The following is a 23563-nucleotide window of genomic DNA, read 5'->3' on the forward strand; positions in this document are numbered from 1 at the left end:
AATGTTTCAGGGTAGATAATGGAACAGCTATATATTGGTTATCTTTATTTATTTGTAATTTTTAACTTTAAAATCTTGCCATGTTAAAGCTAACTTGGTAAAAGATTCATACTATATTTTAAGATCTCATTAGAAAAGCCTTTTCTTTCTTTCATAAGACATAGCTAATGAATATTTATATTTAGTCCAGTGCTTATAACACATCCGGGGCCTTAGCTACTCCTTGAAAAACACTGCAATAGTTGGAGAAGCTGAATATATATACAACAGAATGAAAAGGTGACAAAGCTAATTTGCTTCCCCAAAACAAAGATTTCGAGAGTTAAACTAAACAAATTAAGAACGTTCAAATTTAAAGAAAAAAAAAGAACATTCAAATGTCACTATGATCACTTTATTAATTTATATTAAGGAATATAATTATTTATATAAATTAATCATAAAAGTTTGAGAACTTCAAAGATTCAAATATAAACAGAATCAGGAATTTGATAAATGAATACCTTTGTATGGGAATAACAGAGATTTTCCAAATTACATTAAAAAACACTATGTGGTGTCTTTTTTTGTTTGATTTTCTTTGATTATTCTTGCGGTATTTTTTAATTAACATATAATTTATTATTTGCTTCTCTTGCAGTATTTTTATTTATATTAGTAAGAAATGAAGATTTAAAAATAGGAGATTTAGGACTCTTTTATTTGTTAGGAATAGAAAAGGGAAATCAAGTTTGAGGGAAAGAGGAAAATACTGAGTTTTGGGAAATGAGGGAATGGATAAAATAAAAGGATATTACTTTTTGAAAGTAGTAGGGCAAGGACAAAAGGGGTCTAATGATCTGAGGGTTCTGATATGTATATACGTGTTCAGGTGTGAGGTTACTTTAAAGTTACCTCATCTTGTGTTTTGGGGGGTGTCTTGCAGGAGCCACCCTAACCCAAGCTCTATGTACAAATTGCCTTTCTTAACTATAATGCAGTGTTTAATAAAACTTATCTAAGTGTTTTTCTGTTTAAAGTATTCAAATTTGTCATCTCTTAAGCACAACAAAAAATGAATGTTAACCCATGGGTACTAGTAAAATCCATCAAATCTCTCTCTCCAAAAAACCCCCTCTCCACAAAACTTCTAAATCTTGGTGCTTCTCAGGATCCACTCTAAGAATCAGGTAGGATTTTAGATGGGATCTCAACAGAGACTCTCCTGTCTCCCTTGAAAAGATTTTCAAATCTAAGTCACTGTCAGTGATTGAGGAATTTATACATTTAAAATATTCTCAAAGGAACTATCTTTATTTTAAGGCATAGTAGTTTTTTATATTTATTATATGTTTGCTTTTTTGATTTTTTAATATTATAGTATCAGTGGATGTTTAAACTTCTAGTAATGCTAAATCTCTCATCTGAATTAATAGTAGGCCAACCATCAACATCATCATCATAATTTATTATTAATTTATATTATGTATTATTATTAATATTTATTATTATTAGTAGTAGTATTCCTCTAAAACACCAATCCTGTTTCCATAAGAAAGCCTTTAAACTTAATTGTCTGCCCCATCTGGAATGCTCATTCCCAGGATCTTTATATGGCTGGGTCCTTCTCAACTTTCAGATCTATGAATAAATGTTTCCTTTCCAGAAAAACCTTCTCTGATTATTCAGTCAAACATATAATACCCCCCAAGTCAACCTCTATCCCAGGACACTTTTATGTTCTTTGATGCACTTAGCACTTTCTCAAACCATGTTATTTATTTGGACACATGTTATTTGTCTTTTTCTATTAGAATAGCAAACTAAGAGAAAGAACCTTCCTTATCTTTTTTATTTATTTATTTATTTATTTGACAGAGATCACAAGTAGTTAGAGAGGCAGGCAGAGAGAGAGGGGGAAGCAGGCTCTCCGCTGAGCAGAGAGCCCGATGTGGGGCTTGATCCCAAGACCCTGAGATTGTGACCCAAGCCGAAGCAGAGGCTTTAACCCACTGAGCCACCCAGGCACCCCAAGAAACTTCCTTATCTGTAGCACTTACTCTGCACCTGAATTTCTTGAAACAATGTTTGAAAAATAGTATGCACTCAGTATTTTTTAATGTCATTGAAGGAATAGAGGCATTTAGGGATAAAGTCAATATATGATTATTATCTTATTCTTTGGTAGAAGTTAGAGGTTAAGATCTTGAGGGCTCTAACATTACTACCTAAGTTTGGATCCTGACCCAGTATCTACCATCTGTGTGGCTTTCAGTTTGCTAATGCTCAAAAGGGAAAAAAAAAAAAAAAGAAACACTGCTGTATTGGATTAGTAAATGCAAGTAAACTAGTTATTGTGTACAGCAAAAAGGAACTCAATACATAATTTTTCTTTGCTCCTAATAACAAAAAAACAAGTAATTTTATTGCTATAGTAATATATGAAGGATTTTCTAGATTAGAAAAATCAAAGCAAAAGAATTGAGATTATACACCATGATTCTATTATTCACTGAAGACATTAGAAATGACACATTCTAAATTAACTATAAAAGACAGGGCATACATAGAAAAAAAGTAAATCAGTCCATAATGCCCTTGAATTGCAGAAAAACAAAAGATAAAAAAAAAAAATGACTGGGAATCCAGCCAACCACCTAAATACAGCATTTTTCATCTACTTGTGAAATTACAATGTAAAAGCTCAGTAAAAAAAAGCAAGATTATGCATATTTATACCCTGGTTCGGTGAGGATGATAAATGAAACATAGCCACAAAATCATTCACTGAATATGACATGATTGCATTCCTTTTCATAGTTACCTGAAAACAACAATTATGATGTAAAATTCTTTTATGTTTTCAGAAGAAAAGAGTTTAAATTTCAAAATGAAAGCAAAAATGGAATACACATTTTAAAAATTCTCTAATACTACATGATATCAATGTACTTTTTTTTGCTTTTTTAATTAAGAAAATTGGATTGAAAAAAAATCTTACAAGAATATGAGTAGTTATCCTAATTCCCTGAAGATTGCAGAAATTTAGATCTGGTAATGCTTAATAAATAACCCAAATTATCTTTTTTTTATATTTTAATATGTTTTCCAAATAAAAATTAGATAGTCTTGAGACGTATTTAGTTTATGGAACCTGGGTGGCTCAGTCGTTAGGCATCTGCCTTCAGCTCAGGTCATGATCCCAGGGTCCTGGGATCAAGCTCCACATTGGGCTCCCTGTCAGCAGAAAGCCTGCTTCTCCCTCTCCCACTCTCCCTGCTTGTGTTCCCTCTCCCACTGTGCCTTTCTCTGTCAAATAAATAAATAAATAAATAAATAAATAAATAAATAAAATCTTTAAAAAAAAATAAGAGTACTAATTTAACCTTTTTTTGTGGTACTTAGCATAGAATAGTATTAGTTTGATGAATGTTCAATTTTTTTTGTTCAAAAAACATTGTTATTGTACTATATGAAAGTGATGAGGCTTTGATGATACATTATAGTAATAACTCAACAAAACGACAGCACTTTGTGCCATATATTAAATATATCCCCAAAATTCTCATCTTTCCAATAGCAATGTAAGAAATTTTCTACCAGAAACTCCTTTTTGTTTAGATCAGCTCTACACATTTAACCCTACACATTCATATTTTCCTTTCTTTTTTTTTTCTACCAAGGATTTTATTAGACAAGATTTTATTGCCTAAGTAGATTCTTCTTTTTATTCTTCTAATGCCTGAATACTATTTCTCTTTTTTTAAAATTGAGGTATTATTGACATACATTATATTAATTTCAGGTAATGATTTGATATTTATATAAACTATGAAATGGTTACCACAGTAAGTCCACTTAACATTCATCACCATAAAAAAAAAGTAAATTTTTTTCTCATGTAAAGAAATTTTAAGATTTACTCTCTTGGAACTTTCAAATATGCACTACAATATTATTGACTATAGTCATAAATTGTACCTTATATTTCCATGATTTATATATTTTATTACTAGACATTTGTACCTTTTAACACCCCCTCACCATCTCACTACTGTGGATATGCAACCACCATCTCCCCTTTAGCAACCACCATTGGAGTTTTCTGTATATATGAGTTTTGTTCTTTTTTTATATATAAAACTTTCATATATAAATAAAGTCATATGATATTTGTCTTTCTCTGACTTCCTTCATTTAGTATAATACCCTCAAGTTTCATCTTTATTGTTGCAAATGATTTCACTCTTTTTATAGCCGAGTAGTATGCCATTATATATATGTAGACACACATCACACACACCCCCACACAGAAACACACTACATCTTCTTTATCTAATCATTCATTGATGGATACAGGTTGTTTCCATTTATGGACTATTGTAAATAATGCTGCAATAAACACGGGGGTGCATATATCTTTTTTAATTAGTGTTCTTATTTTCTTTGCATATATATCCAGAAGTAAACTGCTGACTCACATGATCATTCTATTTTTATATTTTTGAAGAATTTCTACACACTTTTTCACAATGGATGCAACTGGATGCATACAATTCCCAACAGCGCACAGAAAAGGGTTCCCTTTTCTCCACATCTTTTGGGTATTCTTGTTTGCTTTTGTTGTTCTTTCATTTTCATTTCTGGTTTTTTGTTTCATTTTATTTTTTAATTATAGTTACCCTTAAAAGTGTGAGATAATATCTCATTAAGGTTTTGATTTGCATTTCCCTGATGACTACTGTAAGTATCTTTTCAGGTATCTGTTGACCACCTTGATGTCTTCTTTGGAAAAGTGTCTATTCAGATCCTCCACCCATCTGATCAGATGGGTTTTGTTTTTTGGCTATTGAAATATATGAGTTCTTTATATATCTTGGGTATTAAGCCTTACTGGTTATTTGATTTGCAAATATTTTCTTGTATTTACTAGGTTGCCTTTTCATTTTGCTCATGGTGTCTTTTAGTATGCAGAAGTTTATTAGTTTGATATAATCCCATTTGTTTATGTTTGCTTTTGTTGGCTTTGCTTTAGGCATCAGATCAGCAAAATCATTGACAAAAATTACGTCAAGTATCTTACCTCCTATGTTTTCTAGGAGTTTTATAATTTTATGGGTTTTTTTTTTAAGTTAATAGTAACGTAGATGACTATTTTTTAAAGGTTTTTTTATTTATTTACTTGAGAAAAGGCAGAGAGAGAGGGGGAAGCAGACTCCCTGCTGAGCAGAGAGCTGAAGGCATGGCTTGGTCCCAGGACCCTGAGATCAGGACCCAAGTCAAAGGTAGACACTTAACTGACTGAGCCATTCAGGTGTCTCTGTTTTAGGTTTTATATTCAAGTCTTCAATCCATAGAGTTAATTCTTGTCTATGGTATAAGACAGGGGTCCACATGTGGCCACACAATTTTCCCTATAGTATTTTTTTGAAGACTACCCTTTCCCTATTGTTTATTTATTACATATTAATAAATCAATTAGCTACATATATATGGGTTTATTTCTGGGGTCTCTATTCCATTCTATCACTACACATGTCTTGCTTTTATGCCAATACCATACCATTCTGTTTACTATAGTTTTGTAATATGGTTTGAAATGAGAGAGTGATGCCTCCAACTTTGCTCTAAAGAGGGTCTTTTGTAGTTTCACATAATAAAAATTTTAAGATGGTTTTATTTCTGTGGAAAATATCATTGGGTTTTGATTGGGGTGTCACTGAACCCACAGATTACTTTGAGTATTATGGGCATTTTATTTTATTTTATATATATATTTTTAAAGATTTTATTTATTTATTTGACAGAGAGAGATCACAAGTAGACAGAGAGGCAGGCAGAGAGAGAGGAGGAAGCAGGCTCCCTGCTGAGCAGAGAGCCCGATGCGGGGCTCGATCCCAAGACTCTGAGATCATGACCTGAGCCGAAGGCAGTGGCTTAACCCACTGAGCCACCCAGGCGCCCCGAGTATTATGGGCATTTTAACAATATTAATTCTTCCAGTCTGTGAGCATAAAATATCCTTCCATTTATCTGTGTTTTCTTCAATTTCTTTTATCAACGTCTGATAGTTTACAGTGTGTAGGTCTTTTACAACCTTTTTACAACCTTAAACTTTTCCTACTTTTTTTCTTTTTAATATAATTGTAAAAAGAATTGTTTGTTTTCAGACAGTTTATTTTCAGTATATAAAAATGCACCTGATTTTGTGCATTTTTGTACCCTACAACTTTACTGAATTTGATTATTAGTTCTCAGAGCTTTTTAATAGAGTTTTTAGGGTTTTTATATATAAAGTCATGTCATTCACAAATAGTGACATTTCACTTCTTCCTTTCAAATTTTGATGCTGTTATTTCTTTTTATTTGCCTAATTGCTCTCACTAGGATGTTTAATACTATGATGAATAAAAGTGGTGTTAATGGGGATCATTACTTTGTTCCTGATCTTTCATTTCTTTCTACTCTGATCTCTGTTATTTCCTATTTTCTACTAACTTTGGCTCCATTTTGTTATTCTTTTCCTTAAGTATAAGGTTAGATTTTTAATCTGAAATTTTTCTCATTTCCTGAAGCAGGCCTATATTGCCATGAACTTCTTTTAGAATTATTTTTCCTATGCCCCATAGATTTTGGGATGCTATATTTCTATTTTCATTTGTCTCAATGTATTTGTTCTTATTTCTCCTTTGTTTATTTCATTGACACAATTGTTCAGAAGGACATTGTAAATATGTTCTGTGTGTATCAAATGTTCTGGATGAGGCTAATATTTATCAATTTTCTGTCTCAATGATCTATTCATTGATATAAATGAGGCATTAATGCCCCTTACTATTAATGTGTTGCTGTCAATTTCTCCCTTTAGGTCTTTCAATATTTGCTTTTGTATATTTAGGTACTCTTATGTTGAATGCATATTTACAAATGCTATATTCTCTTGTTGGATTGACCCTTTTACGATAATGCAATGCCTTTTTTTGGTTGTTGTTTTTAGAGACACTTTTGATTAAAGCCCATTTTGTTTGATATAAGTACAGGTACAACAGCTTTATTTTGTATTGACCTCGTGAGGAACAATTTTTTTTTTATCTCTTCATTTTCAGTCTGTGTGTGTTCTTACATCTGAAGTGTGTCTCTTGTAGGCAGCATTTAAATGCTCTTGTTTTTTCCATCCCTTCAGTCATTCTATATCTTTTGATTAGAGGGTTTACTCCATTTAAATTTTTTTTCCACTTACATTTAAAGTAATCATTAATAGGTATGCATTTATTGTCATTTTGTTCATTGTTTTCTGGCCATTTTGTAGTTCCTCTCTGGTCTTTTTTCTCTGTTTAGTTCTCTTTTGGTTTGATGACTCTCTTTAGTATTGTGCTTAGATTCCTTAATCATAATCTTTTATCTATCTACTACTATAGGTTTTTGCTTTGTGGTTTTCATGAGGCTCACGTATAATAACATATATACGTACATATATATGCCTATTTTAAGTTAATATAACTTCAGTTCTAATTCATTCTAAAGCTATATTTCTACTCCCTATGTTTTATGTTTTTGACGTCACATTTGACATCTTTTTATTTTGTATATTCCTTTAATTATTGTGGATATATTTATTTTTACTATTTTTATCTTCTAACTTTCCTACTAACCCTACAAATGATTTATCCACTACCTTTATTATACATTTACCTTCACCATTGAGATTTTCACTTCCTTATGTTTTCTTGTTACTGATCAGTACCCTACCTTTCAGCTTAAGGAAGTCCCTTTAACATTTTTTTGCAAGGACATTTTTACCTTTAACACCTTTAGTTTTTGCTTTTCTGGAAAACTTTTTATCTTTATTTCAATTCTGAATGATAACCTTGACACACAGAGTATTCTTGGTTTGAAGTATTTTCCTTTCAGTGCTTCAAATAAATCATACCACTCTCTTCTTACCTACAGGGTTTCTGCTAAAAAAATCTGCTCATAACCTTATAGGAGTTCTCTTATACATAAAAAAAATTACTTTTCTCTTTCTCCTTTAAAAAATCTCTCTTTAACTATTGACATTTTAATTATAGTGTGCCTTTGTGTGGGTCTCTTTAGGTTTATCTTATTTGAAACTCTGGGCTTCCTGAAACTGAACATCTGTTTCCTTGCCCAGGTAAGGGAAGTTTTCGGCCATTTATTTTTTCAAATAATTTTTCTGGCTCTTCCTCTCTCTCTCTCCTCCTATGATACAAATGTTATTTTCACTTGATGTGAAAATAGTGCCCTTAAGCTAACTTGCTATTTTTCAGTCTTTTTTTTTGGGGGGGGGGAGGGTTGTTGTGTGAGTTCTGCTGCTCTACTAGATCATTGATCCTTTCTTCTGCTCATCTAGTCTGCTACTGAAACCCTCTAGTATATTTTTTGGTTCATTGATTCTATTCTTCAGCTGTGTGACTTCTGTTGGTACTTTACTATTTTTTCTATCTCTTTGCTGAAGTTTTCCCTGTGTTTATCCATTTTTCTCCCAAGTTTGGTGAATATCTTTAGGACCATTACTTTGAACTTCATATCAGGTAAATTATGTATCTTCATTTTATTAAGAACTTTTTTCCCTGAGGCTTTATCTTGTTCTTGCATTTGGAACATATTCCTCTATTTCCTCATTCTGCTTTACTTTCTGTGTTTGTTTCTATGTATTAAGTGAAATAAGTACCTCTCCCAGTCTTGAAGAAGTGGACTTTTGTAGGAGATAAACCTTATTGTTCAATCTTGCCCTAGCTCTTGGGTATCTCTTAAATCTTTGTGATTGTCAATACATCATGATTTATTCTTTTTTAAATTTAATTTTATTATTTGTGTGTGTGTGTGTTCCAAAATTCATTGTTTATGAACCTCACCCATGATTTATTCTTACAAGTTCCAATTGTTGAAGTTGTGCCAAGACCTGTTGATGTTCCAAAGGGTGGGAGTCTCAGTCAGCACCTAGTTTTTGGCTGACTGGAAGCCAAAACCTCAGGCAACAGCTTTAAAGTATGAAAATATATATAGTCCTGTGGGACCCCAGTCATAAATCCTGCTGGCCTCTAGAGAAAATTATCTGGAGTTATCCCCTGGGTGTCAGTTGCAAAAATCAGAGTTCTAGACAAATGTATACGTTCCTTTCTGGGAGTTACCAGCAAGCCACAGCAAGACTGAGGGTAAGTGCAAAGATGCAGCCCACTGGCCCACATTTCCTGAGAGTGCCTCTTTAGCATCTAGGTGTATGGCAAGCCAGAATCTTGACTCTTGGGCCAAGGCTCCTGGATAAGTAGATAGGCTTCTTTTAAATAAAGACTGGGGATGTGTTCAGTCTTGTGTGTAGTGCCCTGGGTGTGACAGTCTGCCACAAACTCTTTCTGCAGTTGTTTCAGACCCATGAGACCCAAGACCAGAAGTCCCCTATCCAACAGAGCTAGGTTATTAAGGAGCATCCCTTGTATAGACTGCATATGCCCACTGATTTTAGCAAGGCAATGGGGAGCAGAGGGTCATGCATTCATGACAGCTTTAGTGGGTGAACAGGAAACTGCAGTATCTACATGTACCTGCCTGCACTAGCAAAGTAGGGAAAAGACACAAAATGGCACTTTCTAGCACCTCTGTCCCTTGAGAGAGTCCCAATAGGCCTCTGGTCTATAAAATTAACAAATGAATCTTTACATATAATCTAAATACTTTTCAAACTGCTGCTTTTGTGTGGGGCCCCACTTCAAGTGAGTGTATGCAAACCCTTAAGAACAGTGTCTCTCAGCTCCCTATAGCCTTTTGGATCTCCTAAATTTTAGCCCCATTGTTTTTCAAAGCTGGACATTATGAGGTTCATCTCTAGTACAGATTCTAAGAGTTAGGATGTCTAACGTGGGACACGAACCCCTTGGTTCTCAGGGAGAAACTTCATACTCATGAGATGCTTCTCGATGTGTGTCACTATGCCACAGGTGGGGTTTTTGGTGAGACCATGTCTCTACCTCTCCTACCCATGTCAATGTGGCCTTTTTAAGTTGTTTGTGGTAAAGAAACAGTTCAGCCAGTTTTCAGGTCTTTTTCAGAGGGAATTGTCCCAAATACGGTTATAGATTTGGTGTGTCTGTTGAAGATAGGTGAGTTCAGGATCTTCCTATGTTGCCATCTTGGACTGCCCTGCTCCCCAGACATTCATTTTTATATATACACATGCCCCTATTTGTGACTGGCAAAGAAAATTCAGGTGAACAAATGTAGCAAGAGTAAGTCGATCAACATGAATATGAAAGGGTGGTTACCTATAAGTTTGTATATATTTTTTATAAACAAAATTAATTAATAACAATTGTAGAAAATTTCAAAAGTATAGAAAATTACAAAGAAAATAATAGTTACCCATACCTACACCAGATATAAATACCAAAACATGTTATGTTATACCCCTCTTAAATTATTCTTAAATTATTCTCTATATATTATCTCTTAAATTATTCTCTATATATTCTTTTATAACTATATAACATACATAATAATATAGATCTAAGCACACAAATAATTCTATCAAATATATAAATATTCTATACACTGTAAATGTTAAATAACAGAAATGAATATATAAATGTTAAAATAATTGGATTCATTTAAAGAATACTGTTGTATAACCCAATTTCTTCACTTAAAGCTATAGGATCATCTCCTTTTCAAATAAATATGGATAGCCAACACATTTTAAATGGATTAATTTAAATTAATGGAAAATTGAAAGTTATTTAAACAATTATCAGTTTTCACTTTTAATATAAGATACTAACACCCTTGCATATATAACCTATGTTCAAAAGTGCATTTCATATTATTTCTTCAGAATAAATCTCCAGTTGTAAAGTTATTTGGATATAGAGAATGTGTAAGAATGTAAAACTTGTTCCAAAAACTATACTCAAAATACATTTATATCCTTGTCACAGTTTGGGTTCTCTGGAAGCAGATGCTAAAGTTGAGTTGGTGGTACAAGATATTTCCTAGGAATTAATAGTTGTAAAAGGAAGGGGGGGCAGCAGGAATGAACAGAGGAGGTTGATCAGCAGTGTGGGTCCAACATTTATTTATTTTTTTCCTTTTCTTTTCTCAGTGCCTATTAATGTTCTTTGCTCTTCTTTATTTTGATGTGTTCATCTTATTTTTTTAGGAGTTTATCATGTATTAAAGATATTAAACTTTTTTCTCATTGTATTTTGCAAATAATTATCCAGGCCCACTTATATTGTTAATAGTACAATCTATTTTAGGCAATATTAACTTATCTTTAACACCAATTTTATATGCTATTATAAAGATTTGTTTATCTTATTTTCAAACTTGCTATTTCTTGAAAATGAGTATTAATAATTTTTGTATGTTTTAACTTGCTACTTTACTGCACTTTCTTATCACCTCAAAGAATTTCTGAATGGATTCTCATGATTTCTAGGTATGCAAACCGTATGTATAAACTTTACCTCTTCTTAAGCATCAATTATTTGGTAACACTTCATTCTGATACAGCCTGGCGCCATAATGAAATGACACATTGGGGAAATCTTGGAAGAAGGAATGAGTGTATTTTGCTTGTCTGAAGGATGTGAATATTTGTTGCTAGTTGATGAGACTATGATGGGCTGTGGACTCTCAGAATGGCCAGAGCAATGCTTCTGTTTCCATATGCTCATCTAAGATTTTGCCACTCCTCCCTCAAGAGGTGGGGGTACTCTCCCCTCCCTGAACTCAGGAAGGAAACACTGTGACAATCTCTACAACTGCCCTCCTAGATAAATGACCCTCATTTCCAAGGCCAGGTCATCAACAGTAGATTGGTTTTTACCTGGCTCTTTTTCTTAGGATGCTTTCCCTTGGAGCTCCTAAAGAAATTCAGTCCACATAAAAAGGCCACTCATGAGTGGTGTGACCAATAATCACTGGTTAAATGTGCATATAAGACAAAAATATTCTATTTTAATGCTTTTGTCCTTGAATTTTATTTCATCTTCTATTATTGTTCTTCTTTATTTCTGTTCAAATGACATATGTTTTATCATTAGAAATCTAGTGAGTTCTTTTCACATAGATTTATAAATCATAAATTAGATCTTAATTTCTGACACCATTTAAATATATCTGTCTTTAGTAGGAGAGTGTAACTTGCATTGACTGCTGTGATTCCTATGTTTGAGCTTCATTCTCTTCATAATTTCATAATGTTCTAACATTTAAATGTGTTACTAAATTTATCACTTTTGTTATATGAATTATATTATTATGTTATGGAATTTATTTAATGGGTTACTGACATGTCACTCAATTTTTAATTTTTCTAGAAGTTGTATTCAACTTAAAAAAATACATTGTCTTTTGATTTCTTTACTTGTGTCAATAACTAAATGATACTTACTGACTTTCAACCCTATATAAAAATTAGTAATTGGTTATCACTTATTATTTATCAAAGCTAGCCACATTGCTAGGTATATTATAAGTAGGTTTCTTGATCGTCATAGAAAGCTTATGAGATGGATGTTGTTTTTATTTCTATTTATCTTCAGGGAAATTAAGTAACTTGTCAAGATCACAAAGATTCACTCAATGAGAAAACTGGAATTCTTTTTTTTTTTTTAAGATTTTATTTATTTATTTGACAGACAGATCACAAGTAGGCAGAGCAGCAGGCAGAGAGAGGAGGAAGCAGGCTCCCTGCTGAGCAGAGAGCCTGATGCGGGGCTTGATCCCAGCACCCTGGGATCATGACCTGAGCTGAAGGCAGAGGCTTAACCCACTGAGCTACCTAGGCACCCCGAGAAAACTGGAATTCTAATTAAATTTGTCACATTCCAAGCTACAAGTTCTTAATCACTACATACTACTGGTATAATTTACATTTTTCCTTCACCAAAGCAAACTCGTTTGCTCACATGGAGAATATCTCACCACACACCTCAAACATCACCTCTCCACACACACACACAGAATACGAAATTCTCTCTGATTTCCCAAATATGATCAGTTGTTCTTTTCTGTGCTTCCACATCACTTGTTTCATAAATCTGTGAATATTTGTCATGATGTTTTGTAACCAGTGGTTGTTCTTCCTGCTTCTTGAACTACATACTGAGTTCTACTTACTCTGCTTTCTCAATGTCTGTCATGATCATTTACCCATAATAGGTCATGGGGGTGAGTCTTATCAAATAAATCAATGATTGAATATATTGTTCTGGAAATAATAATAACTGGAAATACACAACCAAGAGAGGCCTCAAATATGCCTGTGTTAAAATCAAATTCTTTCAGTATTTAATACATTTCATACCAGGAAATCCAGATTGAAGCAAATTTATGTTACTAATTATTTAATGTGGGTAATATAGAACTGTCATGATTGTTTCTGTGCTCATGCAGATTGCTTTTGGTGATAAAATTACAGAAAATGGACTATACTGAAGTAAAATGAAAGTACCAAAATATTCTGATCACCATGCTGAAGGGATCTTAGTGAATAGTGTTCTAGCAAAAGCAATGCATATTAACATTTGTTAAAAAAAAAAAGAGAGAGAGAGAGAGAGAGAAAAGAAGTGAGGTGCCTAATTCTGTAACCTCAATGGAATTTTAATTTTATTTCAATTTCACTCACCATTAACTGCAGGCAGGTTGACTCTTCTCAAAAACAGGAGGAGTAGAATCACTCGAAACAGATGGAGCTATTGGAGGGCTCTGAAGGGGGAGCCGAAGCATTTCTTCTATAAAGTCCCACTGTCAAAGATCATTTTCAGTTAATACTACAGACTCTGCTGTACCGCACTGTAACGCTTTCAATTATATTTATAGTGCTTATAATTATAATTATAGTTTTATAGTTTAGAGAACAAATGATTCAAAATTATTTTCATTGAAATTACTATCTATTAAAGCAGACCTTATTTAAGAAATTAACCTTTGTTAGAAATATGAACAAGGAGTGATTAAAGAATTGCTCATTATTCACTTCTACTTCAGATATTATCTCATTCAAAAGCGTTCTGACTCCCATGCATTCTACACACCAGTAATGAACTAGATGAGTTATGCTTAAATTCTTCATGTAGATGATAAACTACTGAGGACAAGATTTCTAATGTCTTATGACACTCATTTTATTTTGTTGAAGTTAGTGTCCCGTAGTCATGAACATAGTAGATCCTCAAATTTCCCAACATGCTATAATGACAAACAATGTATTTATCATATAGTTAATAAATCACCTGAGAGTTTCATATTTTGCCTTCCTATAACAAATAATATTTTATATCACACTATAAATATATATAAAAAACATTCCATAACATTTAGCCTGATTGGCAAGCAAAAAGTTGTCCTATTTTAATATTTTCAAAATAATTAAGCATTAAGCAATTAAGGAAATTATCAATAGTAATAATATGTGAATGGAATTATTTCATTTATAATTGAAGACTATGAATCTTAATTTATGTAAAGCTTCTACATTTTTGTTGGCCATTACTGCCTTTTCCTTACAAAATACAATACAGTTTTTTAAAGTTGGGTCAGTGAGACTTTGAAGCTCATACACTGTTTCTTTAAATTAAAAAATAATTTGATGTAAAACAGTGTTTACACAAAACTTTTAAAGTTTATTAGTTTATAATCTTCTGACATACATATTTTTGCATTTTATATCAGAAAATTATAGTGAAAGAAAACCAGTATCACCCATAGTCCTAACACGGAGCAATAAATACCACTTTTTTTTTTTACTGTAATGTTATATTTAAGATATATTTAGGGCGCCTGGGTGGCTCAGTGGGTTAAGCCGCTGCCTTCGGCTCAGATCATGGTCTCAGGGTCCTGGGATCGAGGCCCACATAGGGCTCTCTGCTCAGCAGGGAGCCTGCTTCCCTCTCTCTCTCTCTCTCTCTGCCTGCCTCTCTGTCTACTTGTGATCTCTCTCTGTCAAATAAATAAATAAAATCTTTAAAAAAAAAACTAAAAAAAAAAGATATATTTAAAACAACTTTTATTTTTCCACAAAAATGTTGAAAACATTAGCTTATAAATACACATACATTTTTAAAGTTTAATTAAAGTACCCAAAATTTTCACTTTGATTTACTAGATGATTTTATTTGAAGTCATTTACTTTGGTTCTTAAAGTCCTAAAGTATCATATTTAATTTTCCTAATTACCAAAGTAATAAAAACCTATCTGGGAAATACAGAAAACATTAAAAGGCAAACTAAAAATTTAATTGTTATTTGATATTGAGGCTTTGACTATAAAGAATTCTAGAATTGTTTTAACAAAAGCATCTCCATTTCTATATTCTCTATATTCCAAAAGACAAAGAAACCAATGCAGTCAAAATTGTTGAGTAAAAATTGAACCACTAAAATTAACAGGTCCAAAAAATAAAATTAACACATACAAACCTGTAGATATCACACAAGTAAAGGTAAACCTTGGGAATAACAAAAGCAATATTTAAGTCTGTCCGTATAGTATTCTCTATATTGAGCCACTATGGTATGGCATTAATGAATGTCTGAATATATTCTATTAGCCTTCTGCTAAACTTCTGGGAGATGGGGTGAGGTGGATCTTTCATAGAGAATGTCTCAAGATAGGTAACAGACTTCCCAGAAATCATGACTCCCCAAGAACAAATAATGTTTGCTCATTAAAGATTGTAGATACATACATATATAATGCATTCATGTATAAATGCAGATACATATAAATACAAACAGAAAGACTTTATAGTCTCTCTCATTAAATCATTCCAAGACTTAGTTTTTTGATGATGAAGAATTTTATTTTTTTCTTATGATGAGTTAAGAATTTGCACACTTAAATTCAGGTATTTTCCTTTTACTTCCCAAGAACACAAATCTTTTATACATTAAGACACAGGTTAGATATAGATAAAACCACAAAAGGAGTAAATTATGTCTTTCACCTTGTCTTTTCTCATTTTTGGCTTACTCATTTCTTTCTCATATCCAAGAATTTCCCAAAACCTTTTCCTCATAGTCCCAACCACTAAGGTGAAGAACAGATACCAGAATTAGTGAATGCTGAAAACCAAAGAAATTTTGTTTCAAGGAGTAAATTTAATGATAAAAATTGGGGCACAATGATAATCTATTTAGAAAATAATAACTTCGGGGGCACCTGGGTAGCTCAGTTGCTGAGTGTCTACCTTCGGCTCAGGTCATTGTCCCAGAGTTCTGGGATCGAGTCCCTCATCAGGCTCTCTGCTCAGCAGGAAGCCTGCTTCTCCCTCTCCCCACTCCCCCTGCTTGTGTTCCCTCTCTTGCTGTGTCTCTGTTAAATAATAATAAATAAAATCTTTAAAAAAGTAATAACTTTGAACATACTTGATATTGTAACACAAAGACCACTGTTTAGTCTGGCTTCATGTAGGTCCAAGTAACAGTAACACTTCCCTCAAACACATGTTTCCTCAAGTTACATTGTAAGCCAGATGCCTGACCCAAAGAATTTAAGGCAGTGACCAAGGCCCCAAGAGAGAAGAGCAGAGAGCCAAAATGAAGCAGACCAAAAAAGCCTGAGGTATACCTATGTGGACTCAATTTCAGGAGCCTAGCAGACCTGCAAAGGACTTACAACATGGGGGAACATAATGCCGTAACTGGGAAAGGAAGCGTCAACTAATTCACCGACAGAAATGTGTACTACTGAAAGATGAATGTCAAAGAAAAGTAGTTTTCAACCCATAATTAAGGCAATTACTCAAAGCAAGTGAGATGTCAACCTAAACTAAGAAGTCAGGATTGGAAACTACAAAACTGATGAGAACAAAGGAATTAGGGTTTTAAACTATTCATCTGAGTTGAAGTCTTGAGGAATCTAAAATAATGATGAGTCAAAACATAAAGTCAGGACTTGCACAAGGGGAATAAACTATGTGTACTCCATTGTTACAGCAATCCATGTGTTCTTGAAATATAATCCCGTCAGCTATTGATGCATAACATACCATATCAAAACACTATGGCTTAAAATAACATACACAAATTATTTCTTACATTCTGTGGATTCACCTGACAATTCTTTTGGTCTTGGCTAGCTGAATGGGGCTGAATGGACTAGTGTAGCTTTACTTCTTGACTGGGATTTCTGGGACAGCAATTTTCTCATTCTCTTTCATCACACAGTGGGAGAAGGACTTCTAGCAGCAAGAGGTTAGTGACAAGGGGCCTCTGCTTATATTACATCTACCAACATCCCACTGGCAAAAGCAAGTTGGTTGGCTTTTGCCAACCAGATTCAAATGGGACAAGCAATGTCACTTCACAAAAGGATGTACATTCAGGGATGGGACAAGCAATGTCACTTCACAAAAGGATGTACATGCAGGGATAGGAGACATTTGTGGCTGTTTTAGAATCTAACAGAACGTTCTAGAGTTAAAAGCAAAATTCAACTAGTCTTTTTTTCAACTAGTGTTTTAAGAAATAAAGAAGTTAACAAAAAGAACCTATATCCCATTTATTTCCTCAGTTTTGTTGGGCTTTGCAGGAACCTTGTAACTTCAGAACCAGGGTCACCACTTGAACTTAAAGACAGCAAGAAAACCATAATCATCCAGCTAGAAGGCAGAGAATGTTTGCCAAACTCCCAAGATATTCCACAACTTGAGAATTGCATAAGACATTACTATTAGATTGGAAATAATTCCAAATCCATTTTACAGATTCAAGTAACTCATAGAGTCAGTCATGGAAAAGTACCTTCTTTAGAATTGGGCACAATTTATAGGCATGTTTCTGAATTATTTTCCAAAATATTCATGACAATATTTTTTTTTATTTTCAGCATAACAGTATTCATTGTTTTTGTACCACACACAGTGCTCCATGCAGTCCGTGCCCTCTCTAATACCCACCACCTGGTTCCCCCAACCTCCCACCCCCCCACCTCTTCAAACCCTTCAGATTGTTTTTCAGAGTCCATAGTCTCATTGTTCACCTCCCCTTCCAATTTCCCCGAAATGCCTTCTCCTAACTCCCCATGAAAATATTTCTTTTCAAGATCTTAAAGTAATCATACAATGCTGCTAAAGATACAGACCATTATGGGATAGTAAGGTTAGTATTTACTCATTTATTTTACTAAATATATTATACAAATGAATGATAATGTCTTTAGATAGGAGATACCATTCTCTTTACCTTGAGGATAATTTGTTGGAATCTTCTGTCATTTGATGACTTCAACAATGCCTTGCACATAATCAGTTACAATCTCCACTACCATATCATCTCCATTATTGGGCTAGTGGAGTAGATGTCACACTTTAGCACTTATTTTAAATTTATATGTAAAATGTTCTGCACTAAAGACTTTTAGCATTCTGTAAGAATATTCAATTTGAATAATAGTAGCTTACAAATGCAGTTTTCTCTGCATCACTAAAAGGTAAATAACATCATTTGATTTCAATTAAATAAAGTGACAGTGAAATCTTTGTAAGCAAAAATATAACAATAAAAATACATTAGGATGGAAATTAATAGGCAAACCATAACTTATGCTTTAGGATGCATTGTAACGAGTGTCAGCTGCTGCAATTGCATTTCTTAAAGTACAAAACAAACTTTATTCCCTAAATTCATAACGGAAAAGAATCCTGAAAAATTACAGTTCTTTGCAATGTCTAACTCCGATATGCTTCCAAGTAAGTAAGAGTTTGATTCAGATCAGGATTCAGAAAATATATAACACCTTGAAAGCAGATTTATGCTAGCTAAAGGGAGATGAGCTAAAGCTAGATGAGAATCAACTGATTAGATCTCTAAATTACTCTCACTGTTTAATTCAATTCAATTAAATATATTCTCTAAACACCTCTGGTATTTTCAACAATTTTCCTTGGTCATTGCAAGAAACAGAAAGTTAAGAAAGAGTTGTCATGCTAGACTGGCACAATCTTATGTTATTCAGTCTTTTAGGTAAAGGGCATTTCTATTCCTTCCTCAGAATCTGTGTCCCTATTTTAAAATTCTATGCAATTCTGAGATAAGTGCCATGTGGTCCAAGACTCATCTACCCAATAGATTCTATCCTTCCTTTCATCAGTGTGATCTTGAAGACCTGGAAGCTCTCTGTTGAGCTCAAGCTATACCTAGGGCACTAAGATATTCCTTTGAGGTTGCCAGTGATCTCACTTGCCTAAACGGCTCTTAATAACTATTTCTTCTCTGGAAATGTTGCTTGCCCTCTGGCTTCCCTGCTGAAAATTAGGGACGTGTTCCCTATATTCTGAGACTCCAAAACTTCTCCATTCTCACCATCTTCCTTCATACTTGGCTGGAAAAACTCTTTCTTGTTTTAGTGAAATCTCTTCCTCTTTGTGTTTATGATCAAGATATTTTTTCTATGTCCCAATATTCTCACATCTGTAGGATTAGGAAGATTCACAGGTGCCTTCTGTAATCCATCTTTTCCCAAACTCACTCAAAACAATAAGCACAAATCTGACTTCCTTATATAGAATGGGTTGGGGGTGGAAGTGGTAAAGAAAAAATACAGGGATGAAATACCTAAAATATAATACCACACATACCCCTACACACACATAATTTTTGGGGTAGTAGTAAGACTTCGAAATGATGCATGCAAAATTTGTGGCATATTCTAGAGTTGCTTTAAGCCCTCCTTGCTCCTTGTCCCTCTCCCCCACCTCCTCCTCCTTTTTCTACTCCCCCTCCTCCTTCCTCTTCTTGTTTAGACACATGCAAAATTAGATTTCTGATATCCCTATTTCAGTTATTTGAAAAAGACTCTTAAGTATTACATAGAAGATGTTGAAGACCTATGAACTAATAATAAGAACATGATTAAGCAGCAGTAAGCTACTGATACTTTTAAGATGCAATAAATATTTAAATCCAAATGATTATGAATCAAATTTAAATCTGAATAATGATCAAATTTGCTAACATACTTCTCCAAAAAACAATCTTCCCACATGTCTATTGATATTTCTTACACCCTTCAATTATCACTACATTATTGACTTATTGAGTACATAATACTATTGCTATATATTCTTCTGATTAATCCTTAATTGGACTGTGGTGTTGTTCCTTAATGGGTCTATAATACAAATTGGTTCCACCTTTCCCTAGAAGCATTTTTTTTTTATGAGAAGCATTTTTTTTAATAGAGGTTTATCTAACTTACAGGCCATGATTCAAGAACATATGTGCCCACTTCCTAAGAGGAAATATAGGAAAGATCAAGATTTTATGACCTTGAGAAATTTCAAGTTTCTTTTTAAGGTCTACAAGATCACACTGGTCTTTAAAGGTCAAGACCTTTAAGAAAGGTCTTTAAAAAGGATTCAAGTTGTTTAAAAAGCAGAAGGCATCACAAAACAGCTCCAAGGAACAGATTTTCCAACAAAGGATTTTATGTATTTTAAAAATGGTCCAGCACTAAGGGTATTATCTGTTTTAACTTTATACAAACTGAGCAGTGTGTATTCTACTATCTAAGAAAGAAGAAAGAGACTGAGTTACGGTGAGAATTTTATGGGTTTACAGATTATGACAGCAACAGCCCACTGGGAGCCATCCTGGGAGATGTGGCCATTTTCATAATGTATTGTAGAAGACCCACCCTTTGCCACCAGCTTCAGTATCAACAGGCCTCTAGTAGTTGGCATCATTGAGCCTCCCACCTCTTGAGTCACAATTCTACCCAGGTCAGCATATGTCTTAGAGAGAGAAAGTAGAAGATATTCCTGGTTTAGCAATCTGAGTCAGGAGGCCAAACAGGGGAAAAAAAAAAAAAGAATGAGTATTTTACTCACTTCAAGTTGTAGTAAACTATCAATAAATAATGAGACCCAACAGCTGTCAGATTCTGAATCTAAACATGTTAGGAATGATTTATCCAATGGAGCAGATAAGGAGTAAAAATGATGATGAAAGTGTTTATTCTAGCACTTTCTCTACCCCTTTGGATACAATGGATTAGAATAGAGTCATAGGAAGGGGTTTTATAAGACTGCCCTTAAAATATTTGTAACTGGGCAAATATAGGAAAAATATAACTCATACTCTTTTAAAGTTACAATATTCTTGAGAACGGTTACTCTGAGTCTGTTCTTATTCCTGTAAGAGAGGAAAGAAGCAGTGTAAATCTGATTAAGACAGTAGTAGTAAGGAGAGAAAGAAGTAGATGATTTCTAGATATAGCTTTGGTAGATGATTTTATTAATTAGTGGCCAAATCTTGTGTTAGAAGACAAAGATAGAGGAGTAAAAAATAATCTCTAGTTTCTAGATTGAGTGACTAGGTAGATAGTGAAGTCATATACATGCTCAGATGGGAATTAATAAAAGATCAAAATGTTTCATAGAATTTTTTGTAGCTTGATTAAAGATGCGGTTACTAGCTATTTCTACTTACATATCTCAATGAAATTTCAAATTCAATACATACAATATTCAGGGTTAAATGTTTGTGTCCTCTCAAAATTTTTATGTTGAAATCCTAACCCCCCCAATGGTTAGTACTAGATGGTGGGGACTTTGGGAAGTAATTAGAGTTAGATGAATTCATGAATGTAGAGCCTCTAAGATGGAATTAGTGCCCTAATAAGAAAAGGAAGAAACATTAGAACTTCCTCTTCTGCTATGTGAAGACACAGCAAAAAGGCAATTGTTTGAAGGCCAGGAAAAGGGCCCTCATCAGAACTTAACCATGATGGCACCATGATCCAACCTCCTAAACTGTGAGAAGTTAATGTCTATTGTTGAAGTTACTCAATCTCTGGTAATTTTTTTGTATTATGTTGGTCACCATACAGCACATCATTAGGTTTTGATGTAGCGTTCCATGATTCATTGTTTGCATATAACACCCAGTGCTCCATGCAATATGTGCCATCCTTAATACTCATCACCAGGTTAACCCATCCCCTAACCTTCATCCCTTCTAAAACCTTCAGTTTGTTTCCTGAGGTCCATAGTCTCATGGTTCCTCTCCCCCTCTGATATCTCCCCTTTCATTTTTCCCTTCCTTCTCCCAATATCCTCCATGCTATTCCTTATGATCCACAAATAAGTGAAACCATATGTTAAGTGCCTTTCTCTGTTTGACTTATTTCACTAAGCATAATCTCCTCCAGTTCTGTCCGTGTTGATGCAAAAGTTGGGTATTCATCCTTTCTGATGGGCTAAGTAATATTCTGTTGTATATATGGACCACATCTTCTTTATCCATTCGTCTATTGAAGGGAATCTCAGCTCTTTCCACAGTTTGGTTATTGTGGACATTGGTGCTATGAACACAGGGGTGCATGTGGCCCTTCTCTTTATTACATCTGCATCTTTGGGGTAAATACCCAGTAGTGCAATTGCTGGGTCATAGGGTAGCTCTATTTTTAACTTTTTGAGGAACCTCCACACTGTTTTCCAAAGTGGCTATACCACCTTGCATTCCTACCAACAGTGTAAGAGGGGTCCCTTTTCTCCACAATCTCTCCAACATTTGTTGTTTCTTGCCTTGTCAATTTTTGCCATTCTAACTGGATTAAAGTGGTATCTTAATGTGGTTTTGATCTGAATTTCCCTGATGGCTAATGATGATGAACATTTTTTCATGTGTCTCTTAGCCCTCAACTTTATGGCCAACTAATCTTCAACAAAGCAGGAAAAAATATCCAATGGAAAAAAGGCAGTCTCTTCAATAAATGGTGCTGGGAAAATTGGACAGCTATATACAGCAGAATGAAACTCGACCATTTGCTTATACAAAACACAAAAATAAACTCTAAATGGATGAAAGACCTCAGTGTGAAACTGGAATCCATCAAAGTCCTAGAGGAGAACATAGGTGGTGACCTCTTTGATATTGACCACAGCAATGTCTTTAAAGACATAGCTCCTAAGGCAAGGGAAACAAAAGCAAAAATGAACTTTTGGGACCTCATCAAGATAAAAAGCTTTTGCACAGCAAAGAAAACAATAAACAAAACAAGGAGGCAAACCAAGGAATGGGAGAAAATATTTTCAAATCACCCTACAAAGGGCTGATATCCAAGATCTATAAAGAACTTCTCAAACTCAACACCCAAAATACAAATAAGTCCAAAAATGGGCAGAAGACATGAACAGACACTTCTCCAAAGAAGAATACAAATGGTAATATGTTTTAGCAGCCTCTGCTAAGACAATCACTTTCTTTAAAAAAAAAAAAAAGAAAGGAAAAGAAAAGAAAAAACTTTATTTATTTGACAGAAAGAGGGAAAGGGAGAACAAGCAGAGGGAGCAGCAGAGGGAGAGGGAGAATCAGGCTCTCTGCCATGCAGGAAGCCTGATGCAGGGCTTGATCCCAGAACTCCAAGATCATGACCTGAGCTGAAGGCAGATGCTCAACTGACTGAGCCACCCAAGAGCTCCTAAAACAATCACTTTCTATTTGTGGTCTCTCTGCTAATAATCCCCTACTATGTATATATAAAGCCTAGACTTCCATTCTGAGATTTAGCCTTGATTTTATACTTTATATATACACATTTTGGAATCATTGGCAGATAAAC

At 33.9% G+C, this 23563-nt stretch overlaps 1 long non-coding RNA gene across 1 annotated transcript in view; it reads right to left on the minus strand.

The window, feature by feature from the left end:
• LOC125091920 (uncharacterized) overlaps positions 1 to 22963 on the minus strand; it is a 116943-nt gene extending 93980 nt beyond the window's left edge. Inside the window, exons 1-2 of the long non-coding RNA XR_007124789.1 lie at positions 22812 to 22963; positions 13625 to 13743 (exon numbers count right to left, since the gene is read on the minus strand). This is a non-coding gene — a long non-coding RNA (uncharacterized LOC125091920). The remainder of the gene's footprint in view (positions 1 to 13624; positions 13744 to 22811) is intronic.
• Positions 22964 to 23563: the final 600 nt, after the last annotated feature.

The sequence above is a fragment of the Lutra lutra genome, chromosome 2, assembly GCF_902655055.1.
Source record: "Lutra lutra chromosome 2, mLutLut1.2, whole genome shotgun sequence".
Classification (NCBI taxonomy): Eukaryota; Metazoa; Chordata; class Mammalia; order Carnivora; family Mustelidae; genus Lutra; species Lutra lutra.